The 21,736-nt window shown below is 32.5% G+C and overlaps 1 protein-coding gene across 2 annotated transcripts in view; it reads left to right on the top strand.

Annotated features, from left to right (window-relative positions):
• Window positions 1-21,736, top strand: part of LOC142332021 (FK506-binding protein 59-like) — a 100,233-nt gene that overhangs the window by 65,300 nt on the left and 13,197 nt on the right. The gene's annotated exons all lie outside the window — the stretch shown is intronic.

The following is a 21,736-nucleotide window of genomic DNA, read 5'->3' on the forward strand; positions in this document are numbered from 1 at the left end:
GAAGAAAACAAAAAAGATATTAGAAAGTGTTTTATTTCTAAATAAAGTGTTAAATAATAGGAGTGTAGTTTTGATTAATTTGTATGATTTTTCAGAAGTCTTGTTATCTAGTGCAACTTTACTGTTCAGGGCCTGTAAATAACTGTAATCTCTGTTTATGTTAAGTGTGTACGTGTAGGTTGTTAAATCCCTCAACCAAGATTTGTTGTCAATTAAGACTGATGGAACCTTGTCCACCTTTTAGAAAAGAATATTTGGTCACTTCATTTTGCTTCGTAGCATAACTGATGCATAAACATGTACAAGAGTATGCTGTATACTTATATTCTGTGAAATTACTATACTGTTCTTTGGCTGATAGATCTGGAGAAAATAATTACCCTGATAAGTAAATCATCCTTTTGTATCACCTGCCTCTTTTCCTTGTCCTTGATCTATATTTTACTGATATTAACTTCTATGGATGCAGTTCTGATCATTTAAGTTCTACGTGCTGAGGATACCAGAACTTGAACTTAAATTGTATCGTTGATATCTGCTAGGGAAGGACTAGTGGCTCAGAGACTCTGTCCATGTCCACTGATTGCACAGTAAGCATAATGGTTGAAGTGTCTTATCAAGTGAAGTTAGCTAAAAGAAGAGAATTTGGAAAAATCTAGCTAAAATAAGAGACAGACTTATAGGCCACATCTTACGGCATCCTGGAATAGTTACTTTGATATATTGGAGGGACAGATAGATGGGAAAAATTGTGCAGGCTGACTACATTTGGAATATGGAAAACAAATTTTTAAGGCTGTAGAGGGTATACCAAAATGAAACAAGTAGCATGAAATAGGTGAGCTGCGTCAAATGACTGAAAACCAAAAAAAAAAATCAAGTAAAGTTATGCTTCCTAATCCCAAAAAAAATCAGACAGTCAAGATTTCTATCAATTTTAATAGAAATTCTATTTTCCTTCACAACCCTTTTTTGTCTTTAAGGAAAAAGGTTTATTGAAATATATATATATATATATATATATATATATATATATATATATATATATATATATATAATGTATCGTAAAAATGTTAGGTTCACTATAAAAAAATGTTTACCTTTATTTTTTTTAAATTGCAACCGACAATTGCTAGAATATCTTCTTTTTTTTTTAATATTTTAACATCAGCTAAATCTGTTGTTAAAAAAAATTAATTTTTTATATAATCTTTTAAAGTTATGGAACTGAAAATAGCATGCCCATGAAAAGAACTCATAAAATAGGCTGGCCAGAAAATTTCTTTATTGGTTTTCTTCAAATAAATTTAAATTACACAATAATATGGAAAAGAAATGTATGATTTTTAAAATATAATTCTTAAAAGCAAACTTTTTTTTAATTAAGCCAAACTACTATACTTCTGTTATGTTGTGTCAGATTACTAAAATTATATTTGAATTTCTTTATTCTGATTTATTTTTCTTTGTTATATTTCTATTGATCTAAAGTAGTTTTTTTATATGTATATATATATATATATAATGCATTAGTAAAAAATTAAAGGATTATCATATATATTTGACACCCAGAATGATTACACATTGCCCTATCCTGGATATCAGATTATTGTTTATCCATTACCTTATAATGCATGTAATTTATAATAGATAGTCTAAAAAGTAGTGAGCCTTTTGCGCTGGCGGTAGCATCCCAAATCTCAGCTGACCATGTCGATAGTCATTTGACAGGTGGCAGTTAAAGCTAGTAGATGTGAAAAAAGTTTTAGATTTCTTATACTCAAATATAAGGTGTGCCATGAAGATGAGTGAACTTTCTGCAAAACTGCTCTACATTTTAAAATATTATTTCGATAAAGGCGCAAATGCTGCACAGGCCAGTGAAGAAATATGTGCTGTTTATGGGCAAAATACGTAATCAAAAGCAACAGCTAAAATACGGTTCGGTAGCTTACGTTCTCAAAAATTTGGTGTCAAAGATGCTCCTAGCAGTGAGCAACCAATCATAGAAAAAGTAAATGATATTCTGGCAAAAGTCAAAGAAGACTGGCATGTAAGCAGTTATGACATCATTGATGACCTAAATTATCCGTCAGTGTTAAATCATTTGGAGAAAGCTGGCTACAAAAAGAACTTCGACGTTTGGTTGCACGTGATCTGACTCAAAAAAATTACATCAAATTTCTATTTGCGAATCTCTACTGAAATGTAATGAAATCAAGCCATTTCTGAAGTGGTTGATTACAAGTGATGAAAAGTAGATAACCTATGACAACAATCTATAAAAAAGATCATGGTGAAGGCTAAGAGAAGCTCACAATGACGCCCAGGAAGGTTATGCTATGCATTTGATGGGATTGGAAGGGCATCGTTCAGACCTGTACTGAAGACTTGGAAGACTCAGACCTGTACTGTCACATATAGCACAATTGTATGTAGCAATTAAAAATTTTTAAATAAATGGCCTGAATTTGTCAACAGAAAGGGTGTCATGTACCACACTGACAACTCCAAACTGCATACATCTTTAACAATCTATCAGAAATTGAGAGAACTTGACTGGGAGGTTTTAATGTATCCACTATATATCCTGGACTTGGTACAGTCAGACTATTATTTGTTACAGTCTTGCAGAACTCCCTGAATGATGTTACGTTTGTTTCAAAAGCGGCCTGTGAAAATCACCTGTCACTTTTTTTTGACCAGAAACCACAGAAGTTCTATAGCAATGGAATTATGGTGTTGCTGGAAAAATGGCAGAAAGTCATCGAAAAAAAATGGTGTATATGTGGTCTCATATTTACCAACAACAATAAATATATTCTCAATTTTGACCAATTACTTTTTAAAATGTCTTTATCAGTTTATTTTTAGTAATTTGTAAAGATATAGTTTATATTATGTATTTCATTAGAAATATTCAAAATTATATATAAAGTACAGTTGGCAATGATAATCTTCAGTAAAGTTTTATATTATAGATATAAAAAATAAATGAGTAATGTTAAATTGCATGTAATATCAATTACATTCAACTTAAGATGTAAAAATTTGTAGATAAATGCATTCAAATAAATGAATGCCATTTGAAAGTATAAGTAAAATTTTAAGTGGTTTTTATAATTAATTTTTATTTTATCATAAAAATTTATTTTTATGATTTTCATATTCAAACACAGTAAATCATTTTACAACATTTTTAAGAAGTGTAATTTAAACTTTTTTTTTTACTAAACTATAACTCGTAGAATAAAATTCATGAAGTATTATATACTTTTACAATTTATGAGTAATCTTTTCCAATTTTTCTTACCCAAATTGTCCAATCTTTGTAACAGATGTTTTTAGATATCAGCCCTTTTTTTAAGATATATATAAGCATTGGTAATTTTTTATTCATTTTAATAAGCTTAATAAGAAAGCGTGTTTAGTAATTATAAGTAGTCATTTTTATGGTGAGGAAACAATGGTTTTAAATAAAAATAAAATCCATTTAAAATAACTTTTCTGAGGATGAAAAAACCATATATGTTATATAATATATATATATATATAAACTATATATATTATTATATATAATTTTATTTTCAATTTTGCAACTCCTATTTTATTTTGAATAAAATTTGGGTATAGTTCCATCATCAGTTTGAATAAGTCATTCAATTGCTTTGATGAGAATAGAAATAAATGTTTACTTAACAAAACAAACAAGTGGCAAAATGACAGCATAAGTTAATGCGACACAAATTTGTCTGTTTGTTGTTTTATATCTGTTGAAACATCAGTTGTTTGTATTAAATCTAATCTCTTTCTATATTTTATTTTATTTGAGTTTGTAAATTTAAATTATCCTGTTAGTCACGTAGTAGAAATCATAAAGCAAATAAAAGTTCTATTTATAAATTGTTTGAACTTAATAAATAGCTGCTTTTAAGGTCTCCTGCTCGTAAAACTTTTTTTTATCTAGAAAAATTGAAAATGAGTTTTCTATTTTTGGGACTTATTTAATCATATTATTTATATCGTATCTCTCAATTGTTGTTTTTAATAGTTATAAAACATATTTTCAATGTGAACGTACCTGGTTTTTAATTTTAAAGATAACTTTTCAATTAAAATATTTTTTCTTAAAAAATGACCAGTATATAGAAAAAAGTTAATTCAGAGATGCCTAAATTGAATACATTTTTAGGAATTTGGTGTACGTTTCACACTGTTGTAAAGACAGGTTCATTTACTTTTTTTTTAATATAAAAAATTTAGAAATGAAATCATAATTAACAGGAAAAATTATAAATTAAAATAAGATTATCTTTCTTTTTTAATTTTAATATTAAGCAAGTTATTCGGTTATAAATTTCATTACAAATATATGGTAGTTTAATATCAACCATCAAAAAAAAAAACTTACAGTTATTTTCAACAATACCATAAATTGAAACCATGATTATGGGAATACAAAGTGTAATACCACATTTTTATAGTAATAATAATTATAAATCCTGCCATATAATAATATTTTGTGAATAAATTTACATTGAATTTTATGTGGAAATGTATAATAAAGTACTAAATTTTCTCTTAAATGAAAAAAATTGTCATAGATTAACCATTCAGGGATATTCTTTTTATGCAAAAAGGCCAATGTAGGACCATATCGCCTCTTTCTACCTTATTTTCTCTTTCATGCATTTCTTATTTTTTTAACATGGCTTCATTTTGCACATCTATCCATTTCTTCTCATCCTTCTTTTTTTCTGTTACAAGAACTATATATTATTCTTTATATGTTATCTCTATCATAACAGTCTTCTTTCAAACATATCCTTTGGAGGTCCTCTTCCATCTGTTTCAGGTAATTTGATTTGGTTTTCAGTTCCACAACTTTCCAAAGTTTTGTTTATTTAATCTGTTTGAGTCCATCCTGATCATATGCCCAAGAAATTTAACTTGCTTTTCATATCGCTGTTTCTAAGTCTTTTTGGTTTTGATTGATTTATTCTGGAATTCCTTTATTAGTTATTAAAAAAAAAATTATATTTATATTACAGTCTTGGAAATATTTTTTTTAAAAACTGGGCACAAGCTTGAATTTAATGATAAAAAAAAATTAGAATAGTTGAAATGATACACATCATTTTTATATATACGAGGTGCGACAATAAAATAATGAGACTGATGTGAAAAAATGTTGCTTACTGTTTTAGTCATGTTTAGTGTTGTCTCGTTCAAAGTAGTTCCCCTCTGATTGCACACACTTATTCCAGCGCTTCTGCCATTGATGGTAACATTTCTGGAACTCATCTTCTGTATTATCCTCCAAGAACCTCGTCACAGCTTTTTGGACATCTTGTGTTGTTTGAAAATGGTGTCCCTTGACCGCCATTTTGACCCTTGTAAATAGAAAAATGTCGCACAGAGCGATATCTGGTGAATAAGGTGGCTGTGGTAGTACTGAAATTTGTTTTGAGGTTAAAAATTGCTGTACTCAGTATGGGATGGCGCATTATCTTGATGCAGAATCCAATTATCAGCAATGTTGGCATGGACACGAAGAACTCGTTTACGAAGTCTTTCTAAAATTTCTTTGTAGAAATATCGGTTAACTGTTTGTCCAGGAGGCACCCACTCTTTATGAACAATTCCCTTGGAATCGAAGAAGCACACAAGCATGCATTTCACTTTTGACTTTGACATGCGAGCTTTTTTTGGTCTGGGTGATTCCTTTGAGCACCATCGCGAACTTTGGCGTTTTGTCTCTGGATCGTATTGAAAAAACCAACCTTCATCACCAGTAACAACACGGCTCAACAAATCTGGATTGATTTCCGTTTGCACTAACAGATCGGCTGTCACATTTTTCCTTGTTTCTCGCTGTTGTTGTGTGAGATTTTTGGGAACCATTTTTGGGGACAATCTTTCTCATACCAAGATCTTCAGTTAATATTATTAGACGAACCGTTTCTCGATTCATATTGAGTTCCTCTGCGATCATTTTCACAGATAATCTTCGATCAGATCGTACGATTTCACGCACCCTGGTCAAGTTGACATCTGTCCGTGCGGTTGATGATCGTCCCCTGCAGTCTTCATCTTCAACATTCACTCTGCCTTCACTAAAAATTTTTTGCCACCAAAAAACTTGAGCTCTTGACATAACCTCCTCTCCAAAAGCCTTCTGAAGCTTACCATAAGTTGTCGTCGCGTTTTCACTCGATTTAATGCAAAAAGAAATGGCATACTGTTGCGCAATATTTTGCGGTTTCATTTTTGTGACGAGAGACATAAAACACGTGTTCACTTATTACAGCACAACTCACGACTGAGCTGTTTCATCAATGTGCCGCTTGGACTAGAAGTAGCTTATAGACCAAGGTCAAAGATGGTGTGTACGCAAGCTGCAGGGTTGCCACATCTTGCAAAGAAAAATCAGTCTCATTACTTTATTGTAGCACCTTGTATATATACAAAATAATTTATTATATACTTAGTAGAAAACTGAAATAATCCACTTAAAAATCCACGTTTATATAATAGCATAAAATCTTATTTTATTTTTTTGTGTGTGTTGTATTTATTTTATAAAAAATAAAATTAAAAGAGGTGAATAAGTCTATACCATTGATATTAATTAGTCTATCTAAACTCCTTGCTGTGTGCAATATTTACAGTTTGAAAATGCTGTAAATAAAACTATAAATATATGGGTAAAAAGGTAATTAGTTCTTTAAAATAATAATAGATGGACCTGTTAACGGTAGGGTTTAGTTCAAAAAAAATAATTTTTGTACTTTTGATAAACTATTGATTAAACTATTTGATAATGGTTTATTTTTTGCTCACATTTTTGTTTTCATTTAAAAAATAGTATTTTCATGCTACCTTTCATATAAAATAAAGTTTTAATTAATTTTCTGCTGCTCAAAAATCAATTGTAATTTTTTTTTTTTAATTTTTTATAAAACTTGTATAGTATTGTTTGAATGTATTTACAAAATTGTTCCTGGGTAAGGTAGTAAACTACCCCAATATCAGTTTTGTGGTTGTAGGTTCTCTAAACTGAGGATGCTAGGGCATAGATGAGAGACAATTGATACCTGGTGGGTGGGTGATTACTAGCAGACCAATTTCAGAATCTTGTTTCGTGTTCAATGGCAGTGGTCACACAAGAAATGTAATGGTTGATGTGCATATTGCAAAAATCAAAGAAGTCATTTCATGACTTCTTTGATAATTTTGGTATACTCCTTATGTCCTATTCCTCATTTAAGTTCTCATCCTCCATTCTCCAGTTTAAGATCTTATTGCTGTGTTATTAATTTCTCTTGATCTTTTTCTTTGAGGTTGTTTACATGTAAAATCTTACATAATGCACATTATCAGAGGATTGAATTTTTTTTAATTTCTCCAGTTGATGTTGAAGATTTATATACATTTGTACTAAAAATTATTTACTAGTTGTGTGTGCGTACCATTGTACATATCACTTACTCTTCGTTATGTTGTGAAGCATTTGCGAAGTTATGGTTTAAAAGGCGACCTCCACATTGTTATACAATTATTTACTTTTGCATATTGATGTCACGATACAGTCACCGCCAAGTAACAGCGAGCTTGGAGTCGCGATGATTACTACCCAATGTAAAAACATGTTTCTCACTCTTAGTAATTCCCCTTATTAAATAATTGATTGTCTATTCTTAACAAATGAATGCATCAATTTTGAAATGAAATACAGTCTATGAAATATGTGCTGTACATTGTAAAATGTAATAACAGATGACAAAATATTATCTATTACTAATTACACGTTAAATATTGCGATAGATGATTATTTTTGTAACTTTAATTACTTGAAAATGAATTACCTGTTTTAATCCCCTGGCTAGAACGCTCTCCTCACTGTCATCATTATCTTCAGTGTAATTGCCACTATTATCACTGTCACTACAGAAAGAGAAAATGAAAGTTCTGTCAGAGAATCTATTATTAATGATTCTTGGCTCCAATATTCACCTTTGATTTGTTGAACCTTTTTATAGTGAGGTTTCAAGTGTTCATCAGACATCAAATTCATTTTATCTTCACAGTTTCTGTACTTCTGACATCTCAAATGTGTTGTGGCTAGCAATAAGTTGTTTTACCTCTGACCATACCGTCCCGATCAGATTTAAATCAGGATGGTAAGTTGGAAGCCACAGAACTTGATAGCCACGTCTTTCCAACAAATTGTCAAAATGGTATCGTTTTCTGTTACTTTTCTTGAACGTAATTAGTTCATACAATTGTGGTTTAAGCATTCTAGATGAAAATTGAATATGACATTTTTGTAGCCAAACAGTCACGTCTTATTTCTTGCTTGATGACACAAGAAATTTTTCAGAAAAGGTATGATATAAAGCATTGTCAACAACTACTACAGACTCAGGAGGAAGGTTAGGAATTAATTTTTCTTCCGCCCAATTCAAATAACACTGGGGAATAAAAAAGAATGTTTTTTTGTCTCGGGAAGAAAAATATGCAATTCTGATAGTATTTTTTTTTCCGGAGTTCAAATTTGATATTAGTTTTTGCCCATCATATAAGGCTTCCAAGAGACAGGCATTTATAATTTCAAACATTTTAATACTCTCTGCATTCTTAACTACACAATATTCAAACATTTGACTCACCTAGAAAGTAAGAAATGACAATCTTCTGCTATATTTCGCTTTTGGAGCATCCCTCTTGATGGTCCAACATATTAGGATTCAATTTCCCTTTATACCTCTTTTCCATAGCTGAAATCTATTGATGAAAGTGTTCCCCATGCTCATCTCTCACTGTTCCAAGATTTTCCGGGAAGAAATCTAGGTACAAGTACAGGAGGTGTACTTTTAAGGACATATTACAACCCAAATTTTTATAAGATCGTTGACAATATCACTGTAATTCTCTGCCTTTCAATTTCCCAAAAAACTTAACATTTTTGAATGCTTTCTCCACTTTCAAATCAGAATGGTAAGTTGGAAGCCACAGAACTTGACACCCACATCTTTCGTTTGAGTCAATCAATTTAATCAATCAACAGTTCCTTTCATCATGCATTAGTGATTGTATTTGTGGACCCACAAATATTCCTTCTTTAATTTTTGCATCACTAATTTTAGGAAACTTCAGTTTTAAGTACATGAAACCAGGAGTATTGTACATGGCCTTGACAAAATTCTTTATTAATCCTAGTTTGATAGGTAATGGAGGTAGATACACATTTTTAGGATTGAGCTCTGTTCATCTAATATCATATGTTCTGGAGGCTTTGGTGTAGGCAATTCTTCAGAGTGTGGAACTGGTCTCATTGCAGATTGCTTAGGGTACACCACTATGTTTTAATTTCAATGTAATCCCTTTAATGTTTGTATTAAGCAGAAATAACAGTCAGAAGAGTGATTTTGGGTTCCCTCCAAATCATAGGGATAGCAAATGGCATGTGGTGTGTGCCATTTTTCCGTGCAGTGATAAGCCTAGAACACGATAAGTAACAGATATGTGGGGCCCAGGCCCTTGTTTGGTCCCCTACTTTACACCCAAAACAAAAGTTCATATCACTTTTTTACTAATGGAATAAGGTTTCGCATTTGGGACTAGAGCATCATTTCACCACATATATAACAAAAATTGTTATGATGATTTAAACAAACTAGGTATTTGGTAACTAACAACTAATTAAAATAAATAAATTTGTAAATTGTAATACACAATAATTCAGACACACAAAGCAGTCACAATGTTATGTTTACTGGTTCATTACTATCTCACAACTGGAATCGTTCTGATGAATGTGTGCTACACTAGATCATGTTTGTGTGTGTCTATACACATCTGAACTTGCACAACGTAGCAGCACTACCCTTTGAGTTAGCTCATTTGGTTCCATCGTATTTACAGTGTTTTAGGAGCTTTTACTTGACAATGGACAAAAAAACATTTTAAAAGTATTTTAAAAAATTAAAATAACAAAATTATGGGTGGTGGAGTACTTTTGAATACACATTTGAAAACAGGATCAAAACTTCATTAAGTACACCTATTGGTTCTCGTGAGACAAAAATCATGTTGACCAATATAATAATTTTTAGTATTCATGCTATCATTTGGTAATTGCCACTTTTTAATTTGACTGTCCAAGTTAACATTGCGTTTGAAATAAAGTCTATTTCACCTCCAGCATAAATTATAATTAAGCATTTACCTTTATTTATTGGTAAATGAAATCCTCCATTGCTATTGTCAGCCCATTATTTTGCCATTGAATGAGATTATAAAACATAGGATTCATATAAGTATACAACCACCAATTACATTGTCTTAAATCACTTGATTGCCTGCAAATATAAAATCCTTTTCTGCTTAATATCATGTTATTCAACTAAAATTTTCCTTTTGTTTTATGTTTTGTGACTCTTAAAACTAGTTTCACCGCCATTTTTTTAATTTTCAGTTCTTTACAGTTTGTTAACTATCAGCAGCTCCCCTATCTTTTTATACTGGATACGTTCTTTGGTGGTTAGGTTTCAATCAACTACACATCTCAGGAATGGTCGATCTGAGACAGTACGAGACTACACTTCCACTTCATTTACATACATATATATCATCCTCTGAAGTAATAACTTACAGTGGTTCCAGACTAAACAGAAGAAGTAGAAGTAGTAGCTCCCCTATCTTTGAGAATGAAATTCATTCACATTTCACCCAACACCTTTATCAAATTCATCTAGTCTGGTAACTGTTTTATAACATTTCTTTTTCGGGGTTTTGAATGAACATTTCTGGCCCCTCAAATCGAAGGATTCAGTTTTTTTCTTAGGCTTTGAACCTGAGTCCTGAAAATGCCACAGGCAGTTGCAGTTCTCTCTTCACAGTTCTGTATAGCAATTAAATGCTTCTCATATTTTAATTTTTCTATAGTTAAAGATTATTTCTTCATGAAATCATACATGTTTACTTTTTCGCACACCTGTCGTTATTTAGTTTTTTTATTTTTCACAGCAGACTTAAATTCAGCATAACTGTTTGCATGTGAATGAACTACTTTAAATGTTTGAACCATAAACCATGATAAAAATGTTTTACAAAATATTGTATCGTACATTAATTGACTATGTATAAAAAAAAAACGCACCAAATAAAGCCATACCAAGAGGCAGAACCACAGCTTTAAATTTATATACATGGAAAATCAAAAGAGAAATAAAAATAATTGTTTTGTATCTGAAACATGCTGTCACTTTGTTAATATTGTAAACACAAAAAGACACATTGTTTCGTAAACAACAGCTGCATCATATTTATGCTACTAATAGATGACTAATCATGGTTTGCCAATGTTTCAAAGAACTGTAGTAGTATAGCAGAGACGTGCGGGCTGATCATCCAAGCTCACCTTTTTGTGACAGTTACTGTACATAGGCCTTGATTATTCCCCACAATGAGTTTTCAAGTGCAGCAATGTTGAGGTTCCATTATTACCATTGAGATGGAATCAATCCAGTTGCCTGGAAATTTTTCATTAAGGAAATCGCTCAATTGAAGAGCCAAAATTGAGCTGGAGTCCAGTCTTTCCGTATCCAGATGCATTCCATAACCCTTCACTTGAAGTCGAGTTATTAACAATCATTTCTACGTATAGATATATGAATCGCCATTTGTCTAGAGATTTCAGAATGTTTCAAAATGAAATTTTTAAACATTCTATATATTATCATTGAATTAGCTGTTGATTTTATTATTAAATCGATATGAGCAGTATCCCTACGTATTTTTTCCATACAAGAATTCTTATTGAATGACTTTATTTCTTTAACTGAAACATTTATGTTTGATACATAAGAACTGCTTTGTTATAATTTTTTTATTATTTTGGATTGTACTCTACAAACCTGTGATAGTAATGCGATAGTTTGCTTTGAAAGTGGCTATAATACCTTTTAGTGGTCCTAATGGTGATGAGATTAGAATGAGAAACAGAAAATTACAAGGAATTTTTGTATTACTATCATTATTATTTATTTCTGAATTATCATTTGTTCGTTAATGTTTATTATAAGTTACATTCTACTGTTACATATGCTCTCTTTCCATCTTAGTGGATTCAGACAAATTGCACAAATAAATTATTATAATGTCACTTTCAGTACATTCCTAACATGCTGTTTGGTTTGCCGACTTAAGAGCTTAACGCTTTCAATCACATATTTTTTTTTTTTTTAATGTACATGATTATATATATAGATATAATTGTAAATGTTTTTCATTAATATCATCATCCTGATCGTGTCTGATTGTTGTTAACCTCATATTTTTTATGTTTTAGATCACTGCCGATCTAAATTATCTTTAGGTTGCTGGCTTGATTTTTTTTGTTTCTTTGATGTTTTGTTATTAATAATTAGTTCAGTTGTATGTGATTGGTTGGTTTTATTGATTTGCATCTGTTTGTATATTTATCTTAGGAAGTTGTTTTCTTTTTTCTTGCTATTGAAACAATTTTTATTGTAATATTTGTGAACCTGTTTTGTTTATTTATTTATTAATGAACATTTATTATAATTATAAATTACAAGTTTACTAATCTTGACGTTTATTTTTTAAGATTATATATATATCATTTTTGCAATTTAAAAAATAGTTGTTTGTTGATTGCATGTTTATTGTTTGTTATTTCTTTTTTTTTATACATTAAATTGTAAAAGAGTTTTTTACTAATATTTTTCTTATAATTTAATATTATAAAAGAAATTCTTCTTAGTAGTATTTATTAATATCAATTGATGAATTTGTGTGAATATTATATATTATGATAATAATGACACTGTAAGAAATAGAACTTATGGCTGATTTCAAATAAACAAGAACATTTAATACAACTTGAACAAAAATAACTATAAAAATTCTCATTGTTTATGTGTTTTTGTGTACACAAAATAAATCTATAAATAGAATTTTTATACATTTTAGAATTTTAGACAGTCCGTAATATCAAAAATGTCTCTTATGACATAGGGATGGTAGACATGATTAAAAAGGTTATAACTATTTATTTACAAAAATGAAGCTTTAAATTTGAATTGTATAAAATTGTTGTTTTAAGTAAAAGTTAAAATTTTCCTTCTGAATTTGAAAAAAAAAAATTGATTAAACTTTTAATAAAAGCAGTAGGTAATGAATATCAAAAAGTTATAATTTTATAATTTTTTTTTTTATATTCCCAGTATGTAAATAAGACTAGATCTGGAATACATAGAATCATTCTTTACCTAAGCAAGAACCAAAACTTTTCCTTTTCATTTAACTGAAGTAGTTAATCTGATAAAACTGTATGAAAATGAAGACTTGTTGACAATAGCCAAATCATTTAACTATGTTACATAAGACAATTACAACAAAATGTTCTTTGTTTAAAATAGTGATTATCAACCTTTTTTTTTTTTTTGTTTAACCTGCGGGGCCACCATTAAATATTGCTTCAGAGGATGATATGAGTGATTTTTAGCGTGTGAAAATGTCATACCTGACCAGGATTTGAACCTGGGGCTTCTGGATGAAAAGCCAAGACACTACTACTCATGCTACAAAGGCCAGCCCGTAACCCCAACCTAATGCAATCTAGTTAAAACTATTTTGCTGCATTGATAGCGATAGGTATAAACATGCATTGTATGAAGTGTGCAAACATGAGCAATTTATAGGTTCCAACTTGATGTGTACATGCCCCTTATAATTTGGTTCGCTTACGTAATATTTGCTGTGAGAGTGTCATGTTCGAATATGTCATGCTCTTAGCAATATAAAAAGGCATAAGAAATGGCAGAACGTCAGTTTAGTTTCGAGTGCCTTCTAGAACATTCTTTAATACAAAGCATCCATCTGGTGCCTTTATTTAAGTTTCTAAAAGTATAGTTTCATTGAAATTGAGGTTTTAGTTTTTTATGTGCAGTGAAATGGTGTAACTGTTTTTTTTTCTCTCAATTAGATTCGTATACAAAATGGATAAATTTGTGAGAAAACAAAGTGAGACATATACATTCAGTGAATCGATTGGTAAAAAGACAAGTTTGTACAATGGTAGTTCTTTAAATTATGGTTTTACCTTATTGGATGGAAAGCCACAGTGTGTTGTTGTTGTTGTTTGCTTTCAAGTCCTCTCTGATGAAAGCATGAAGTCATCAAAATTAATTCAACACTTGGAAAGTAAACATCTAAATCAAAAAACCAAACCCTTTGAACTTTTCGAAAGAAAATTACATACTTTGAGAAATCAACAAGCTTCTATTTGTAAATCAAGCCATACTGATAAAAGTACATTTGAAGCATTTTATCTCATAGAATTAAGAGTAACTAAGATATCCAAACCTAATACAATCGCAGAAAATTTCATATTTTCTGCTGCAGTATTTTAATAGGCATGGAAGAAGCAAAAAATTCTGCGTGCTAATAACACAGTATCAAGGTGAATCGATGGTATGGCTTCCAATGGTCACAATCAGATAATTCAGTGAGTTCAGGTGAATTTTTTTGTATCAACAGATGCGGCAAACATTTCTCAGTTGTTATGTTTTGTGAGATATGAATGCTATAGGGACAAATCAGCCAAAGAAAATATGTTGTTTTGGAAATCAATACCTCCTGGTCATGCAGCAGGACAATGTCTTTTTGATGTTTTTTATGATGCTACTAAAAACTATAACATAGATTGGACAAAATCTTTTGTAGTATGTAATGATGGTGCAAAGACAATAACAGGAAAAAACTGGATTTCTGAAAAATTAAAAGATCATCTTATATCAAAGGCGGAATGGACACACTGTTTCCTTCACAGACATACTCTTGCCACAAAAAATATGCCGGAAAATCTCAAACAGATTCTTTGTAAATCTGTAAAAATGGTTAATTTTATTAAAAGTCAACTATTACAGAATAGGTTATTTTCTAAACTATCCAGTGAAAAGAAAAAATCTTTGTTCTGTCCAGAAGTGTGATGCTTATTGCAGGGGAATTAATTCCCCTGAAATAGTATTAAATGTTTTAATAGTACGAAACACAGTTTAATTATTATTCCTCAAAAATCGTCAGGTTTATATACCGGACCCTGTATGACAGACTTCGTTCAGGACAGTATGACAAACCTCTCATGTTTCAACCTACCTATAAAATTTATTTTTTCTTTTTAAGAAGCGCGGCAAAATCGCTCTTAACGTTCTCGCTTGCGCCCGCGCAAAAAAAACCTAATAATGTTGAAAAATATTAATGTTTGGGCTTCGAGTTAGATGTTTTCAATAAAATTTGAAAGTTAACACTTTATTTCATTTATCACTTTGAATAATTAGTTGGTCTACTAGTAGTTAACACTGGTCAGGTTAAATATATTTCCGTTGTTAATAGTGACTATTAACTTAAGTTGGGATCAACAAAATACAAAGTCAATGGATTTGGTATATTTTTATTTTGTTTTTTTATGTGAAAACTTACGCTAACTTGACCGTATACAATGAAAAGGATCCGGCCAAGTAGCAGCAGCGTCTTATCTATTTCCTGTTGAGGTCACCTTCGGAGCATAATACAACAAAACCACGTGTTCGATTATTATTAAGCACTCTTTAAGACATTAAATCTTATCGATATCTATGCTATTGTAGGATATTATAATGGAGTAGATTAAATTAATATTTGTTCATCTATTTATTTTACAGTTAATTTGAATAAAATACAACATAACTAAATGTTTAATTATTTGTTAAGCACTAGTAAGGGTGTTATTTTATAATTCAGTAATATTGTATGATACTGAAATGGAGTAAATAAAATTGATTTAATTTTGGTAAAAAAAAAAAAACCCCGTATGTCTATATATTTATGAACCGTAACAATTTTCGCTCAATATGATAGTTTATGTGCACATCTCTTTTTTAATGACCTCGCAATCATTTTTGGGAGTTCCTTGTTGGCTCACCCGATGTAGAGGCTCCTCTCTCTTTTTCCTGTTTAGCGTCCGGTAACTACTGTTAAGATAATTCTTCAGAGGATGAATGAGGATGATATGTATGAGTGTAAATGAAGTGTAGTCTTGTACATTCTCAGTTCGACCATTCCTGAGATGTGTGGTTAATTGAAACCCAACCACCAAAGAACACCGGTATCCACGATCGTATTCAAATCCGTGTAAAAATATCTGGCTTTACTAGGACTTGAACGCTGGAACTCTCGACTTCCAAATCAGCTGATTTGGGAAGACGCGTTTACCACTAGACCAACCCGGTGCGTTGATGTAGAGGCTCCTGGACCTGGTTTATCTTACATAAACCCTCGTCCCGCCTTTTCCTCACACCTTGCGGTGTAGGGTCCTCTCGGCAGATGTCCCTGAGATGGCTGTGCTCGGATACGGCCCCTCTCTCGAACAGCCCGCCCGCCTGTTACGCCCACTTCCGATACGGTTTTTATGTCCGCGTCATAGCGAACTGTGGCGTTTCTGACAAACCACGGCGCTCGAAAAATTGTCCGCAGCACCACGTTTTGGACGGCCTCTAGCCTTTTCTGGAACGTAGAGCACAACAGAGCCCCCCATGCCGGATAGGCGTACGTCAGAATTGGCAAGACGTAGAATCTGTATATGAATATCTTAGTCGCCAGCGAAATGGGACTGGCTCGATTAAGCACTGGGTATAGTGAGGCCCTGACGGCCTTTGCCCTCTGGGTAACATATTTTACATGTTCCCCTAAGGTAAGCCGTTTATCCAGGACTACTCCCAGATATTTAACTTTTGTCTCGAAGGGTATTTTTTCTCCCTGAGATTTCCAGCTGTCTGGCCGGAGCGCGTCGCTTGAATGTGAATAGCACGGCCACGGACTTTTCCCCGTTAACCCTGATTCTCCACTTATTAAACCACGGCTCCACTAAATCCAGTTGACGTTGGAGTCTCTCGACCGCATAATCCATAATTGGGGATGTGTAGTAATATGCTATATCATCGGCTTATAAAGCGATGTTGACGCCTTCCGACAACGGCATATCGTTTGTATATGCAGTGTACAGAATCGGCGAAAGGATTGCCCTCTGGGAAACCCTGGTAGTCGATAAGGTTCCCCCAACGCGTACTGCGAACTGTCTTCCTAGTAGGTAAGACCAGACCTTATTAGCTTGACATGGCGGCCAGGGACCGTCGTGTGAGCGGGTTTATATAGTGGGCCGTCATGTCAAACTTTATCGAAGGCTTTAGTCACGTACAAGAAAACGGCCGCGGTCACAGCTTTCCTATTCAAGCCTCCGACAAGGCTATCCACCAGTCGAACTAATTAGAGGGTCGAAGAGTGGCCTCTGAACTCGAACTGCACTGTTCAGACCGAACCTCCGGCCCCAGACATCACCGAAGTCGCTTCAGAAAAATTCTTTCGAACAACTTTGACAGTGTCGGTAGTAAGGAGATCGGCCTGTAATTCCGGGAAGAATATAGACGTTTTCCCAGTTTGGAAGGCATACCTCCTTCGCTGTTTTCCAGCATTCTGAAAAATACCCTGCGTACAAAATGGACATAAAAAGAGTGACCGTGGTCGCTATGAGAGCGAGGTGAACGTTCCGGTATGCTCGGGCCTTGATACCGTCCACCCCTGGGGACTTAACGGGGTTTGTGGCTTTGATAGCCGCGGTCTATTTCGCGGGGGGCATCCTCTACCCTGAGCAAAGTAGTCCGCGAGAAAAGAGTCCACTTCGGTTGCATGTCGTTGTTCGGGCCGGCGGGGTTTGGAGTGAACCGCCCCTCCAGTGTAGCCACGAAGACCTCCGCCCGGTCCTACTCGGAATAAGCCAAGAAACCTCGTCGTCCCAGCATCCGGTGGCGAGGCTTCTTTCCTTCGCGCAGCCGTTTATTTAACTTGATCACCTAAGAGATGTCGTCCGACATCGAGATGAATAATCTGTCCAAGGTTTTTCGTGATGTTTTGTCAGCGACACTTTCACCTTGTTCGTTTGTCTGTAAAATGCCCGCTTGTCGTGCGGGGATAGGGTGAGGCGATATCCACTCCTCAGCCAGCGCTTTTCCAAGATTGCCTTGGAGATGTGATGTGGAAGATCGTTACGGAGGGGCCGTGCTTAGCCACCACGTTAATTTTTTTGAATTATATACCCGTTTCTATTTTTTTTTTAATAAATATACTCACTTTTACTGTTTTTTTTAATGTATAAGGCATTATTTTTCAAAAATTTGTTTTTGAGGTATGGTTGTTTTCAATTTTTGTCATTTTTATTCCCTTTAAATTTTTCAAGATTTGTAAGAACACAGTAAGATCAGTAGTCTTAACAATGTTTAAATATAGGATGATATTTTTTTTATTCAATTCTTCAAACTGATGTTACCAAAAACAGCTTGCGTTTCAGATCAAATGTAAATTTGCGTTTTATTACTATTTAGCATATAAATTTAATTTTTATTTAATTACTGGTCAAAGAATAAAGTTCACAGAGTACATCAAACCTTATGAGCATTGAATTGAAATCTGTCAATGCTATTCTCCACATCAGTTGAAGGTTGCAGGTGGTAGTGAAAATATTAATAAAAACGTAAAGTAATATTTTCGTATACTTAAACAAAATTGTTCACAAAGCATTAGTTCAGTATTAAGGACAATATAGTGTCCCGTCTATTAAAAAATACCTTATATAAATTAATTAGGTTTAAAAATAGTTATTATTTGAAAATGAACATGCCGCCAAATCGTTCAGCTTATGTCAGATAAAGATTTTAAGTTACATAGCATTATGATTTATCATATTACATGTGATGATATTTTTTTATGTTCATTGAATATTTTATATTGATTGCATATTGAAATATTGCACTTATAACTCGTTGCCTGTATGCAAGGTAATTTTTTTATGATAATCCTGAAACATCATTCTATTAATTAATTGTTGTCTGTATCACAGTCACTTAAAATACTCTTTAGTTATCTATGACATTTAGTACTTAATATTAAGATAATATAAATAGTAAAACAGAAAAATATTAAAAGATAACGCAAACTAATTGAACGGAAAAACGCCTAGATTGCATTATTGCAATACTTAAAACACTGTTGCATAATTGTATTATATCGTACTAGGAAGAATTAGGTCCTAAACTTTACCAAATAAGCATCTCAGCTCCAGGATTGGCTGAAAGATTGGAAACATTGCCCCCCCCACATAGGTCTTTAGACAGAGCTGTCTTCCATCCGGTCACCAAGGGCAAAATAATAAAAAAGATCTTGCTTTTCTAACATACATGCAAAGGAGACATAGCAAATTTTGTTTTAAATGTAATAAGTAGAGAAGGATGAAGGATAATATGGAAATGAATAATGCTGAATGGATGATCAATTCTCACCTAAAAAAGTACAAAGATATCCTCCAGACCATAGGTATCTGTTCTACTTACAATAGCCCAGTCAGTTTGGTATCTACCGCTGATGAGAGCAGCAAATTAATGCAACGATTTTGCATAAGCGAGTTTAAATATATATTTTGCAGTAGATCGGTTATCCTTTATATACTAAAAAAGAACAATCTTTGACTTAAATTGGGCTTCCTTTTGGTAAACCCTCCTTACCTATCCCCAAAATTGTGATATATGGAAAAATACAAATGAGCTGTCTAACTCATTATCTATCTACAAATTCTTACATGACATCTATACCCTGTCTGGTTAAACAGTACATTTAAGTTTTCATTTGACAGATTTGTAAAAAAAAACTTAAAGTATAATAGAGAAAGTACATTAATCTGCAATCATCGTCATAAAATTATCTTTTTATAATCTACGGTTTTTATTTACCATTAAAAAGCTCCATTGCACCATAACTGCGTTAATCTTATATTAATCAAACTCCATTAATCTTCTATTTACAGTTAAAAACTCTGACTTGAAGATTGCCTACACAGAATATTTTTAACCTTTTCCAGCCTACCTTCTATTGATCTGTCAATATTGTTTTAATACACCCTTCTCGTCTCATACGTTCCAGCCAGTTAACTTTCCTATTCTAAATCATTATGATTAAAGTTCTAGCAAAACCGATTCAGAGGTAATGTTAGATGACACAGTTGCCATTGATTGATTGGATAATTCACCAAAGTGATTTTGCTAAAGAACATATTTAATGTTTGTTTTATTGTGATCAGTTTGAGTGGTAGGACAAGAGAACTGATATTCAGTTTTTCTAAATGTGAAGTCATTTTGTTCTATTAGCATCAAGAAATGGGTATACCCATGTTGATGCCCATGGGTTCATACCCATCTATGAACTTAATACAGTTTTGTTTGAAGAATAAACTTTAAGTCGCTTTAGGCAGCTCGTGCCCATCTGCTTAATAACCAAATGGGATATAAGGAAATTTTTTTTTAATAGTTTAAATTTTGTATTATTAAAAAGTGCTTTTTCTCCAAAACTTAAAGTGCTATCTGAGAATAGGTTTAGGTTTCTTAAAGGAACACATTATATCCATCCCCAAAATTTTATAAAAACCCTTTTTTATTTGAAATATTATAATTTTCTAGATAAGCACATCTCGGAAGTTATTATTTTTTTTTTTAACTTTTTTCAACAAATTATTAGTTTTAACGGTATTGGTATTAAAATATACTTTGATTTGTTAACTGGAGACAAATATTTTTTTTTTTTTAACAAGTTCACTATTACTGAGATAATAACCAGAATGCTCTAAGATTTGATAAGTTGTAAATATAAAATTCTCCATATATTTAAGTGCATATTTCACAGACTTGTCTTTCATAAACCTCAAAAATATTAATTGGAAAAAGGCTAACAACTTTGTATTTCCACATTTTTCTTTAAATGTTTAGTAAAACATTTGTTGTTTAAATTAGTAAGATAGAGCAAAAGCTTTTTAAAGTTATACATAAATATTTTATTTTGGTGTCAAAGTATGAATGTAATATTTTATCTTTAGTATCATATTTTTTGGTGAAAGTAATGCATTCTCACTTATAACTCAAAGAGAAATATTCTTATGAAACAAATAAGGCTTGCTCTTAAGGGACCCCCGTTTAATTTTGGAAAGAAATGAAAATCACGTACATATTCCAGTGAATGTGGAGGTATGGAATGGATTCAGATTTTTTCTCAAGAGCCTCTGCCATAGTGTACAGTGCGTTTGGCCGAGTATTACGAGGGTTATTTTTTTCAAGGTCCGATCGGTCGCGAAATAAAAACCCGCGCAAAAATTGGATGAACCTTTGCGCATATGTTTTGCGCAGCGTCTCTACTATGGCCTTCAATCACGCCGCGTCACTTCATTTAGTTCTGAACACGTAAACATGTCTACAACAATAGCATCTCCCGCCAAGTATGAAGTGCGTGCGGTAATTCGATTTCTTCAGGCTGAGGGGTGTAATGCAGCTGAAATTCATCGACGAATAAATAATGTGTACGGTGAAACTACAATGAGTGACAGTGCGACAATGGTGCAGGAACTTTAAAGCAGGACGTACAGATGTTCACGATGCAGGCGGTCAGGGAAGGAAGAGAGTGTCAACCGATGATCTCGTTGAGCGAATGGATGAGGCAATTCGAGAAAATCTTCGGTTCACAATTTTTGTATTGAGTGATTCGTTTCCTGAAATTTCAAGGTCAGCTCACTACAACATTGTGAGTGAGAGACTTCAGTACCGCAAACTGTGTGCGAGATGGGTTCCCAAGATGCTGT

This window comes from Lycorma delicatula, chromosome 11 (genome assembly GCF_047948215.1).
Source record: "Lycorma delicatula isolate Av1 chromosome 11, ASM4794821v1, whole genome shotgun sequence".
NCBI classification, from domain to species: Eukaryota; Metazoa; Arthropoda; class Insecta; order Hemiptera; family Fulgoridae; genus Lycorma; species Lycorma delicatula.